Source organism: Triticum urartu, chromosome 7A (genome assembly GCF_056163025.1).
Source record: "Triticum urartu cultivar PI428250 chromosome 7A, HENAU_Tu73, whole genome shotgun sequence".
Taxonomy (NCBI): domain Eukaryota; kingdom Viridiplantae; phylum Streptophyta; class Magnoliopsida; order Poales; family Poaceae; genus Triticum; species Triticum urartu.
In genome coordinates, this window is record NC_141879.1 from 417671136 (window position 1) to 417683879 (window position 12744).

The 12744-nt window shown below is 48.0% G+C and overlaps 1 pseudogene; it reads left to right on the forward strand.

The window, feature by feature from the left end:
- Positions 1-11345: 11345 nt before the first annotated feature.
- On the forward strand, positions 11346-12483 carry LOC147959796 (uncharacterized; annotated as a pseudogene).
- The last annotated feature ends 261 nt before the right edge of the window (positions 12484-12744 follow it).

Consider the following 12744-nt stretch of genomic DNA (forward strand, 5'->3'; position numbering starts at 1 on the left):
AGCCCGGAAATCCGGACCCCTCCGAACCCGAGAGCAACAAAACCCACCACTCCAGCCCGGACATCCGGCGTCACGTGAAAGCCCGGACATCCGGCCCGACGCCCGGACGTCCGGCCTCCCCTGTCTGCGCACAGTGAAGGGCCGAGGCCCGTGTATCCCTTCTCCCCCTAGATTCTATATACTCCACATCGTCCAACTTTCTAGGGTTAGCGTTGGTTTAGCTCATGTTTAGAGATAGAGCTACGCTCATCCACATCGGATCTACTCCACGAGAGAGACCGCGGCCTCTACAGAGAAGATCCCTTTGGATTCAAGACCTCCTTGCGGAGAAGAACATCAAGACCCCCTCTTGGGTGGCCCCCTCAAGACCTCCTCATGGAGAAGACCGGTTACCTCTTGTATCGTCCATTGTTGACTTTGGATCGTGTATCTTCCTTTGTGTTCATGGATCTAGCGCATGTGCGATCATCTTGTTGGTTTGAGTGTTCCTCTTTGTGCCCCCCCTTTGTGTTTTCCCCTCGTGTTCGTCGTGTTCTTTGCGGGATTCTGCTCCTTTCGTGAAAGATCGGGCGATTAGGGTTCTACCCTACATCATCTTGGTATCTAGAGCCACGTTGATCATGATTTCGGAGCCTCCCCTCTTGTTTTCTAGCCTAATTTTTTTGTGTTCTTCCCCATTTTCGAAAATCCCCACCAAAAATAGCCCCCATTTTTTTGTGATTTGTTGGTGAGATGAAGTTTTGTTGGATTTGATCCGCGGATTTCGTGTGTTACAGGTAGATCTAGCTTCCTTCCACTTTTCCCCAATTTCCATCAACAAATTTTCGCCGAATTTTGCCCGGATTCAACCTCCCCTTGCGAACTTCTTCGAATCCTTCCACGGATCCAGAGCCCGGACATCCGGCCACGACCCCGGACGTCCGGCCCCTGGCAGCACCACTTCCTGTCCACCGCCCGTTTTCCGTCCATTTTCCACCAATTTTTGTTCCGGTGCCCACATATACTTCCGCATACCTCCACCACTTCCGCATAGCCCCACCATATACCACTAGACACCCTCACAATTTCCGCATACCACCACCATTTTGAACCGTTTCGCTCTCCGACACGTTTGCTACTCTGAGTTTTGAGAATTTGAGTTGCGGCACCGTATCCTTTTGTGTTTCGGCTATCTAGGTACGGTTCGACATCAACATCACCGCCGCTCATCTTCGCCATGGACGCGTCATCAACAACGACAACCTTGACTACACCTTGGATTCGTGCCACCATTTTGACACCATACCGTACGCAAGAAACGGTAACCTCGTCTTGGTATTGGACATATCACTCTTGCCATTACATTGATAGCCATCATAGCCTTACTCCTTTTGCATTGCTTACCCATCGAGACTAGCCATTGAGTATTGCCGGCAACGAGACTTGTGCACATTAGTGATCATACTTCCCATAGCATACATACATCATTGTTGCATATATTGGTATCATCTCTTGTGTCACAAAGTTTTCATAGCATACTCAATTGCTATCTTGGTTCGTCAAGCATTGCATGAGAAAAGAGCTCAAACAACAAAGAGCCAAACAAGCTTTTAAGCAAAGAGGAAAGATAAGCAAAGAGCTTTTAAGCAAGAACCATAGCATCATACAACATTAAGATTTCCATACTCGATCATCTTGGATCATATCATAGAGACACCTTGCATAGAGCATACTTGGGATAGAAGTCGTTGCATTTTTGCTAAGTAGGTTGTGCACAAGTTCTTGTATCCGCCTATTGTGCAATCGTGCTAGCGTCTCTCTAGTGTTGTGCAACAAGAGCATTTTTGTGGATTCCACATTTTGGCTCACCCTTGGTTGCACGACCCCACTTATCTTTTTGCGTGTGTGTTTCCGTGTACCTTATATGCTTGGTCTACTTGTTACATTGCATCTTGCAAATCTTTTCCAACATTATTGAAGCTCACTTACAATTGCATCAAATTTTGTGCCACCATCCTAACCAAGCTCCACCATAAGCTTTTACTTGTGTAGGTGTGAGAAACCGACAAGAATTGGTACCAATTGTGCTATTTCCTTGTCCTACATTGGAGTGATCATCAATCCACTTTCAACTTCGGTCAAGGTACATTTGGTATCCATTCTTATCTTTCTACTACTCACATTTGTCTTGGAATGATGGATAGGCCTAGTACTTCTACCAACCCACTCTTCATGGAGCAAGATGATGACATGAACTCCTTCATCACCAAGAGTCATATCTTTGGTGCACAACGTGCTTTGCATCAAGAGCAACAAGCCATGAGTGACCGCATCGACAACCTCACCACCGACTTGCGACTCTCCGAGCAACATACAAGGGACTACTTCGACCACAAGCTCGATGATCACAAGCAAGAGAATGATGCAAGAATGGACGAGATTCGTGCTTTGTTGCTCAACCGCTCTTCTTCCACTTCAAGAAGGAGCCGTTCAAGTCGACACTCCGACTTGACCCTCTCTAGCTGAAGTACACCGACATCAAACACTCTTCGCCATGCCGCGCGCAACGAGCATCAAGCAAGCCTCAATCCTCTACGCGACACCGACTCACAAGAGCACCGACGACGTCAAAACCAAGAGGCTTTTGCGCTAGCACGAGAACGGCAACGACAATGCCAACATGAAGAGGAAGAGCGATCGCGTCTAAACCAAAATGCACAAGATGCCGAGGCACAACGTCAAGATCAACAACTCCGTGACGCTCAAGCACTTGAGGCGCAAGAAGCCCTACGAGATTCAAGTCGAGCCGTAGCCGATCGAGGCCGACAAGCACGTGAACAAGAGGAACCACTTCGCAAATAAATTCATGAACGATGACATCAAGCTCGCGTGCATCGTCAAGTTCCTCCTTGAGCTCGACAAGCTCCTTCACAAGCTCGCCAAGAACAACAAGTTCATCAAGAGCATGAAGACAATGGAGATCCTCCACGACAAGAGCAACATGAGGATGACAACCCTCCGCACCAAGAGCACCACGAGCTGAACAATCATCAACAACATGGGCGTCATCATCCCCGACCCCAACACAATGAAGAGCAATGCTACGGCAAACTCAAGTTTACCATCCCCAAGTTCAACGGAAGCAACGATCCCGAAGAGTACCTTTCATGGGCATTGAATGTTGACAAGATCTTCCGTTTGCACAACTATGAAGAAGAGAAGAAGATCGCGATGGCATCCCTTGAGTTTCAAGACTATGTCCTCATTTGGTGGGAACAAGTCATCGAGCGTCATGAGGCAAGAGGTGAACCACCCATCACTACTTGGGCGCAAATGAAGGATGTCATGAGAGCACGCTTCGTGCCTACCTACTACAACCGCGGCCTCTTCAAGAAACTCCAACAACTCAAGCAAGGAACCAAGAGCATTGAAGAGTACTACAAGGAGATGGAGATTGCCATGATAAGAGCCAACGTCACGGAATATGATGAGCAAACTATGGCACGTTTCTTGAATGGACTCAATCGTCCCATCAAGAAGATCGCTGACTTCCAACCATACTCAAATCTCATCGAGCTAGTGCACCAAGCTACCAAAGCGGAACACCAAGTGCAAGATGATTTCAAGTATGCCAAGTTCTCATCCAAGTCCTACGGCTTCTACAACAACTAAGATTCAATGAATCCAACTCCGTCTACCAAGCCTTCTACAAGAAACGTCGACAAGTCGAGTTCCAAGAAAGCTTCGTCAACTCCAAGTCATCCTACTACGAGCAACTTCAAACCAAGAGCTTCATCATCATCAACCCCAACCGATGAGACCGTCAAGACAAGTTCCTTCAAGTGTTTCACTTGCGGAGGCCGAGGCCACAAGTCCTATGTGTGCACCAATAAGCGAACCATTATTCTCAACGACGATGGCACTTATGACTCAATGAGTGAAGGCGAAATGGAAGCCCTTGAGCAATTCGCCATGCACCGGAAAGTGAACGATGAAGAAGAACAAGTCTTCTGCGATGAAGATTCAAGTCCCGCTCTCGTTGTCTCAAAGGTCTTGACTCTCCAACATCATCAAGAAGAAGACCAACGATGCCACATCTTTCATACCAAGGCCGACATCAATGGACGATCCGCCAAGGTCATCATCGATGGAGGGAGTTGTCATAACTTGGCAAGTGAAGAACTTTGCTCAAAGCTCCAATTGCCCAAGACGAAGCACCCCCATCCATACAAAGTACAATGGCTTAGCGACTTCGGCACTATCCAAGTCGAGCATCGAGTACAAGTCTCCTTCAAAATTGGCGCCTAGGAAGACACTTTAGAGTGTGATGTCATTCCAATGACCGTTTGCCACCTTCTTCTTGGACGCCCATGGCAATTTAATAGAGGTGTGATCCACAACGGCTGAACGAACCACTACATCTTCAAGATGCAAGGAAAGGAGTACGTACTTCGCCCCATGTCTCCAAGCCAAGTGATCGCTGACAAGCAAAGAACCACCCATCATGGAGAGAATAGTGAGAGAGCGACCCACCCAAAAGAGAGTGAGCGCCACAAGCCCAAATCGAGTGCCTCCATGATGAGTGAAAATAAGAATCTAGTTATATTTGCCACCAAACGTGAGATAAGAGAAGTGTGTGAGAACCCATCTAGTGTGATACACTATGTCCTTTTGTGCAAGGACAACACACCAAAAGCTAACACTTTTCACACTCTACCTTTACTCTTGTCTTCTCTTTTGCAGGAATTTCAAGATGTTTTCCCTGATGAGCTACCTCCGGGTCTACCTCCTCTACGAGGCATTGAGCACCGAATCGACCTCATCCCCGGAGCACCTCTTCAGAACAAAGCACCATACCGTGTCAACCCCGAAGAAACCAAATAAATACAAAGGCAAGTAAAACATCTCATAGAACATGGACATGTGCGCGAAAGTTTAAGTCCTTGTGTCATTCCGGTCATTCTTGTGCCAAAACGAGACAGTAGCTTTTGCATGTGCTCCGATTGTAGACCTATCGATGCTATCACCATTCGATATAGGTATCCCATTCCACGCCTAGACGATATGCTTGATGATCTTAGCGGTGCCACTATCTTTTCCAAAATTGATCTTAAGAGTGGTTACTATCAAATCCGCATACAAGAGGGTGATGAATGGAAAACCGCTTTCAAAACCAAGTTTGGTTTGTATGAGTGGTTAGTCATGCCTATGGGTCTTTCGGAAGCACCGGGTACTTTTATGCGTCTCATGCATTATGTCTTTCGCCCTTATAGTGGTGAGTTTGTTGTGGTTTACTTCGATGACATTCTTGTGTTTAGCAAATCTCTCAAAGAGCATGTCACCCATGTCCGCACCGTTTTGCAAACTCTTAGAAAAGAGTGCCTCTATGCTAATATGGAGAAATGCCTTTTTGGTGTTGATAAGCTCGTTTTCTTGGGTTTTGTTGTTTCCTCTAAGGGTGTTCATGTTGATGAGTCCAAGATCAATTCTATAAGGACTTGGCCACAACCAACCAACTTGCATCAAGTGCCTAGCTTTCTTGGCCTTGCGGGTTTCTATCATCGCTTTGTGAAGGATTTTAGCACCATTGCATCTCCTTTGCATGCTTTGAGCAAGAAGAATGCGCCTTTTGTTTGGGGACCATCCCAAGATACCGCATTCAATGAGCTTAAGAATTTGCTTACTCATGCTCCCGTGCTTGCATTACCCAACTTCGACAAGCCTTTTGAGATTCATTGCGATGCTAGTGGTAATGGCATAGGAGGTGTGTTAACGCAAGAGAAGCACCCCATAGCTTATTTTAGTGAGAAACTTTTCGGAGCGCAACTCAATTACCCCATCTATGACAAAGAGCTATATGCTTTAGTGTGAGTCTTGCATGAATGGGAACATTACCTTCGTCCCCATGAGTTTATCATTCATACCGATCATGAGATTCTCAAGTATCTTAAGGGACAAACCAAGTTGAACAAGAGTCATGCTAAATGGAGTGAATTTATCGAGTCTTTTCCTTATGTCATCAAGTACATCAAAGGTAAGAAAAATGTTGTAGCGGATGCTCTTTCCCGCATATGCATGCTTGTGACTCAACTTGAATTGGATATCATTGGCTTTGAGCACATAAAAGACTTGTATGAGCATGACCCTACTTTTGCTACTCCTTATGCCAAGTGTTTAATGCATACTTCTTGGGAACGCTATTACATAAAGGATGGATATCTTATGAGAGCTAACAAACTTTGTATCCCCGAGTCTTCTCTTCGTTTGTTGCTTTTGCAGGAATCTCATGGAGGAGGCTTAATGTGTCACACCTTGCATTTTGTAGCATGTCATTTGCATTAATAAGGCATGAAAATTTGGACCAACAAAAACTTTTGCATTATTTGGCTTTTATTTGGAGTTGGTTTTCTCTCTGTGATTTTCAAGTGCTCTTTAAAGTCAACTACTCCACTTTATATACTTCATCTCCCTGCCCCAAACTTCTGCCCAATGATCATGCCATGTTTATAGTGCAATATAGTATTTTCTTACAAAAATAAATTGGCCAAAAAGTATTTTCAAAATTTAGTTTTCCAAAAACCCCTGAATTGAGGCTTGCACTACAAGTACTTGATTTAGGGTATGAAAAATATTTTAAAGAGTATATTTGGAACCTAATAGATATAGGATTCCCATAAACCACAAAAATATAATTTTAAAAGTTATTTTCCTATTTTATTTAGAAGCTTTTTCTTAAGGCCAGAAATGGTCTTTAATAGGGAAAACTTATTTTATTGTTTCAAAAATATTTGACAAAAATCAGGGAAACTCTGTGGACATATATTTTCCATATATAAGAGTTTCAACACACGGTCATGTTCAAAATATTGGACAAAACCTCCCAAAACCATTTCTCCCCATTTCAAGGATTTGAAATATTTCTACAGGAAATATTTTCATAAAAATCCAAGAAAATTCTAGCAAGTCACATGTACATAATATGATGACATTTCAGAGTTTCGGATCAATCCAAACTGTTTTGGTTCACAAAAGTGCCCCAAAACCATCTCTGTCGAGATTCAAATTTGAACAACTTTGTACTACCAACTTTCTCTCCTTGACTCCAACTTTTGTGAGCATGTTCACATGACCAAATTAAGCCACTACACTAAGTGGTGCATCAAGGGGAAGTTATGTGCTCAACTAGATCTGCAGAAGTTCATTTCTGCTAATTTCTAGGGTTTACAAAAGTTGCATTGGCAACTTTGCCGAAATGAGCTCAAAATTGGTGGAAGGCCCTAATTATATGTGAAATTTCACCCTGTGGAGTCTCATGGCAAATGGAAATCATCTACTTGCCCAAACCAGCATCAAACACCTTCCGCCACTTTACCAAAATCCCATTTTTGGCCTTTTCCACTTATCTCCGTAGGCTCAACTTTCTACCACGACCCCTCCTAGTCCCCCTCTAGCACATGTAGTCTTTTCTGCCCGAGGAAGCAATGATGAAGCGGGGAGAACCCAATTTTTTTCTATGGACAGTGGATTCCTCCCTCTCTCTCAGCCTCATTCTCTCCCCTCAGCTTTCCAGAGCATCCAAGGCTCTCCCCAGCTTTTGCCCACGCCCCTTGCAGTTGCCAGACACAAGTGGACACGCGAGGACGCGGGAAAACCGCGGATGCCGGCCAAAGTCGCGCTCTGGAGCGCCTGGCAGAGCACCGGACCGTTGACGCCGCGTTCCCTGACCGCCTCGAGCCTCCCCGCGCGCTAGTCGATGCCCCTCGACGTCCGCTCCACGCCAGCAGGCCGCCCACTTGCTCCAGCACCGTCCTCTCTCTCTTGCAGCTCGTGCCAGAGCGTCGCCCCACTCCTGTGGCCTGCCCACAGCTCGTCCCGCTCCTCCTCTCTCTCCCTAGCACCCTAAATCACTCCCACGAACACCCCCGAGCCCTTCATTTCCTCTCTAATGGCCACCCGAGCCGATCCCGCAGACGCCCCTAGGCCGCGCCTATGGTGGACCTCGGCCAGCCTATATAAGACGACCCCGAGCCCCTCTCTCACTCCATGTCGCTCCCCCACACTCCTAATAAACCTCCCGCACCACCCTTTTTCCTCCAGAGCCGCCTGAGCTCGAGATCGAGCTCGAGCTCCGCCGCCTCGGCTTGTCGGCATTCGCGCGATACAGGCCTCCTCCGCCCCCGTTCTCTCTCGATCTGGAACCGCACGGCATCACTGACCCTTTCCCCTCTCTTCCCCACTCTTTTTGCAGCTGGTAACGACCGGAACCACCGACGCCCGAAGCACCTCCGCCGCGTGACCTCGTCGGCGGCGAACCAGGCTGCCCCGGCGACCACCTCCACCACCACCACCACCCGAACGGCGACATCCCCCTGAGTCCAACGGTGCCACCCGCTCGACTGCCGTGCCCTGTAGCGTCTCCGATGAGCTCGCCGACCTCTCTGTCTCGAGGTTAGAGATGACAGGTGGAGCCCACCTGTCATCCTCACCTCTCCCTCGCCCCTCTCTCTCTCGCTGACGCCCGGGCCCCGCCCGTCAGGTCTGAAAATCTGACACGCGCGCTGGCTCTCCTGGGCCTTTTCCCCTTTGGGCCTGCTGCACTGCATCTATTCTGGCCCAGCGGGCACAGTGCCCTTTTTCTTTTTCTTTTTCTATCCCTTTTCCAAAAATTCCACATGATTAAATATTCATCCAAATGCAATAATTCCTGTTCCTAAAATCCTGTAAAAATCCCACCTATTTAATGGTGTAGCTTTCATACATGCCCAACCAACTTTTCTGTGCTGTTCAAATTTAAATTCAAATTTGAGCAATTAAATCCTTGTTTTCAAGGACTTTTCAAAACCCTGTCGGGTGCCACTTATGCCCGAGGGAGATAATGAGTTGGGTAACCACTTGATGACGAAGTGGTGTACCGAGGCAAGTGTGTGTGTGTGTTGTTTTCGAAAGCGGATTAGATTTAAGATTTGTCGACTGTCCCAACCTTACATGCGAAACCACTCTACGCTTATATGGGAAAGGGCATTATTGATTACCTAGGCCGATACTAGCTTGGAGCCCGCATTACTAGTGATGGGCGAGTCGTTGTTGCGCTCTCTCGGGACGGGGTCGTGCCAGGTAGGGCGGCCAAGAACATTTTTATGGGGCACCAGACACACCGTTGGTACCCCGTGCCAGTGATATGTGACAAATATGGGAGCGAGGCTCCACAATTTTAAGTTGTGAAATGTTGGGCATGGGGGTTACTACCAATCGAGTGGACTCTATGTTAGTGTCGTCTAGGGAAAGGTAATGATCGGGTGCTTACCCCGGCTACTTGAGGTACCGCGGGTCGTGGATGACACGGAAGTTCCCCGGATCTTGTGGGTAAAGTGTGCAACCTCTACAGAGTGTAAAACTATTCGAATAGCCGTGTCCACGGTCAAGGACAGTTGGGCGGTGCTGCTTAAACTATGTCCTGAGTTTTACAGACCGTGTGTCCGTGTTGATAAACCATTTGGGGTAAGTCAGATGGCTTGACATGATGATCAAGTTGGATTGGTGTACAACTCCGCTTATGTTGATATCTGTAACTTGTTCATACGGATATCTGTACTCTCGTGATGCGTACTTTACATGTTGATAGATCATGTCTTTGCACTAAAAACTAGCTTTCTGCAAACTACCTACTTAGTGCTATATCACTGCATTATTGTGCCCTGTTCCAATTATGGGTTGCTTGCGAGTACATTCAAAGTACTCATTGGCTTGCCACTAGTTATTTAATTGGCCAGTCATGGAAGAACAGGAGTTCGAAGAAGAGTTCTTTGGAGATGAACATGCGAACTAGGACGTTTCCCAGTCAGAATGCCTATAGGGTTAAGGCAGATGGCATGGGTTCTACTTATCGACGAAGATTTCCGCTGCTTAAGTTTATTTGGTAGTCAGCCCTTATGGTTTTTTTGTAAGACTTGACCATAATGGTCATAATTTGTGTAAGACGGTATGTATGGATGTAAGACTCTTGTTATTCAACTTCTGTGTGTTCAGTGAGCATTGATCTCTGGGATCACTGTACACAGGCATTCGGTGATCACGACTTATGAGTCGGGGTCCCCACATAGCTGGTATCAAAGCCATCCTGACTGTAGGGAGCCTTAGTTAGCATGGACGTTAGTTAGAGTGAGACTATCTACAAAATTACCTATATACCTACGTTTTCTAAAAATATCCCAAACATGGGTCATATCCCCTCTATTACCCTTCCCCTTCCACTTTTGTAGATGGCCGTCATACCCGAGGACTTCCTGACCACTGGATTTCCCGTGCTTCTTGAGGACAGCCTCAAGAAGTGCCAGTTCACTCGAGCCCCCACCTTCTCCTATCACGAGCACTGGATCAACAACGCCAAGAAGGAGTATCACGTGGAGGTAGTCATGAGGGCGAACGACTCTCCGACAAGATGGTTCTTTGAAGGACCCCAGATGGCAACCCTGCTCCTCGCCGTTGAGACTGCTGCACTTAGGGCACTGACTCACCTTCGGGATATTTTGCCAGAGATGGCAAGTGAGCCAGCCACTCGTTACCTGCCTTATCGTAAGGAGGGTGATGATGAGAGCAGCGCACCAGCTCCACCCATGGACGAGGGGCTTCCCCTCCGTTTCCAGACCTACTTCAGCTTGTGTGCTGACAGCCTTGCACAACACTTGGCCTCGGAGTCGATGGAGCTTCGGAGGGAACTCCATGAGACCAAGGAACTCCTCCTCTTAGCTCAGATAAAGGCAGACAGGATCAAGAAGGATGGTGCACCCCCTGGACAGCCCGTTGTTGCCTATCGAGGCGGGCGACCCCCACAGGCTAGGCATGCCAAGGGATCATCTCGGCCACGCTGTATGACGACGAAGGAATATCGCAACCTCTTCATGGTGCCACCGGCGAAGCAGCGCCGTGTTCAGCTCCTCCACTCCCCCACTCCCTCAAGTGACGAGGAAACTGAGACAGATGAAGGCGAGGAGGAAGACCCAGAGGAGCCAGAATACGTGACCGAGCATTCCACGACTTAGACACTGTTTAGGACTAGGATAGGCCAGTCCGTAAGCCTTAAGGTAGGATAGGTCATGTACCCCTTATGCGAAGTCGAGTCCATGTAACGGTTCGAATGAAACCATGTTGTGTTGTGTTTGCTTTCGACTTGTTTTGATGAAAGTTGTACTCTCCCTTCGGGGACTTGTAAACGACTACATCGCCCATTTGGTTTTAGTGCATGAGTTTGGCCCTTCTGGCCCTTGCTTAACTTAAAATTGTGTCACACCCACCCCCTTACTAGGCACCCATCTACACTGTTTTCCCTCATTTTATCCCAATCATGAGACCTTGACCGCTCCAATAGGATGCCTATTGTAACTCGTATTGGTACTTCTACCCAGCACCAAGAAGCCGTAGGTTCTGCCGGAGCAGGAACCAGTCAGGACCAAACCCAAGGACAAGCCCCACCACCGCCACCACCTCCAAACCTGTACATGGCTCAGCTTCTCCAAGCCTTCCGAGAGGAACGCCAAGACAACACTGCAGCCCTCCAGATGATTGCTCAGGCTGTCAACCGCCAGCCGGCGGGGAATGGCAATGGACGTTCCACGTTGGCGGAGTTCAAGAAGCATGCACCACCCACCTTCATCGAGACTGTTGAACCCCTGGATGCAGACGACTGGGTCCGCACCATTGAGGATCTGCTGGAACTAGTCGGATGCATTGAGGACCGTGAGAAGGTGGCATATGCTGCTCACTGTCTTGGGGGAACTGCCAGAGCTTGGTGGGATGGATTCAAGGCCATGCACGCTGAGCAAAACATCACTTGGAATGACTTCAAGGTAGAATTCCGCAAGGCCCATATTCCTTCCGGAATTATGGCCATCAAGAAGCGTGAGTTCCGTGCCTTGAAGCAAGGAAGTAGCACTATCAAGGAGTACATGCAGAAGTTCAGTGTTCTCTCAAGGTATGCTCCTGAGGATCTCAGCACTGATGCTGCCAAAAGAGAGCGCTTCATGGAAGGCCTTAACCAGACTCTGCAGTACTCGCTTGTTGTGTGTGACTGCCCAACCTTTCCTGATCTGGTGAACAAGGCACTCATGCTTGAGGACAAGCGACGTGCTTTGGACGATACTCGTAAGCGCAAGATGATCAGCAAGGGTAGCTCCAGCAACCAGAAGCCTCGCCCGTGGCAGCCAGCCCCGGTCAAGCCAACCTATCAGCAGCCAAGAGCCCCTGCACCCCGCACCAACTATCAACCTCAGCAGTATGCTAACCCCAGGCCAGCTTTCAACAACCCCAATAACAATGCTGGCAAGAGCAACAACCCCAATCAAGTAACTTGCTTTGGATGTGGTCAGGCAGGACACTACTCCAAGTATTGCCCCAATAAGAAGCCCGACGCCCCATGCCCCAATACGCAGAACCAAGGCCAAGGTCATGGGATGCCACCAAGGAACCAAGCTCCCCACAACCCGCCCAACAATGGCAAGGGTCGTGTGAATCATGTCACTGTAGAAGAAGCCCAAGAAGACCCGGACGTCGTGCTGGGTACGTTCCTTGTCAACTCAGCACCTGCAACTGTCTTGTTTGATTCAGGAGCCACACATTCATTTGTCACCCAAAAGTTTGCATTAAAATGTGGCATGACCCCTACACCCCTGAATAACCCTATGGTGGTACAAACCCCCGGAGCGGAGATGAGAGCCAAGGTAGGTTGTAAGGGAGTCGGAATTGTCATTAACGGGGTAGACTTCCTAGCAG